The following is a 1,036-nucleotide window of genomic DNA, read 5'->3' as shown; positions in this document are numbered from 1 at the left end:
ACATACCTACTTTACAATCTTATTGTGGAGTCAGTTTCCGTAAGTCAGTAAGATGTCTTCATCAGAGTTGAACTTTTCACCTCATCTCCCTGCACATGCTCTCTGAGCCCTTGGTCACAGTCTGGGCTATAAGATTGGTTTGATCCAGTTCTTGGGTCTGAGGGGCTTCTGTTATCTCGAGACCTTGCAAGTTTGACATTCTTTATCTTGTCCTATTATAAACAGTCCTCCTTCTCTCTGAGCCCTTTTATAAACAGTCCTCCTTCTCTCTGAGCCCTTGGTCACAGTCCAAACCATAAGGTTTGTTATAAGTGGCAATGACAAACCCACTCTCAGTAAAATATTTATCAAAGCCGAATTTATAAAGCAAGTACCCAAGCAGGCAAAACAGCGCTGGGCGGCCAGGGAGTCTCTGCTCCACCAATGGCGTGCACCTCACCCCTGCCAGAGTCCTCTTCTTATAGCCTGGTTGTTCCGGGTATCCAGGTGTGCTCTGCGGGTTGCACAGACTGTGACAAGGGGGTCATCACAAGCTCTCTGGGGGGTGTGAAGATGAAGGCCGTAGTCTTCCTCTGCATTGTGGATCGTGGCCTCTAGCAAGCATGTCTTTATTTGGCCATCTCAGTCGCTGCCTTTGTTAGCTTATCAGGAATTTGCTACAGATAGGATCTCAACAAGTTACACTCACAAGGTAACACGAAAAACAGTGTCTTGGAAAGTTGCCCAACCGGCTTGCTTAACAATTATCAAATTCCTTATACAATGTTTGTTACAAGATCGGTTTGGTTAACAAATCTCACAGTATTTAATGTTCATTACAGTGAGGATGAAGGCCGTAGTCTTCCTCTGTGTTGCGGGTTGCAATCTTGCTGAGCAAGCACTACACATGTTCTTATCTGGACATTTCGGCTGCTGCAATTATTAACAGGAGGTTCCCAGAGTTGTCTGCTCAACAGGATGTAGCTGGTGGAAGCGTTCCAGTCAAAAGGTTCTTATCAGGATTTAGGATTTGTAGCTGGAAACTTTCCAGCTATAC

Source organism: Oxyura jamaicensis, assembly GCF_011077185.1.
Source record: "Oxyura jamaicensis isolate SHBP4307 breed ruddy duck chromosome 3 unlocalized genomic scaffold, BPBGC_Ojam_1.0 oxy39_random_OJ72175, whole genome shotgun sequence".
Classification (NCBI taxonomy): Eukaryota; Metazoa; Chordata; class Aves; order Anseriformes; family Anatidae; genus Oxyura; species Oxyura jamaicensis.
Note: the sequence above shows the minus strand (reverse complement) of the source record.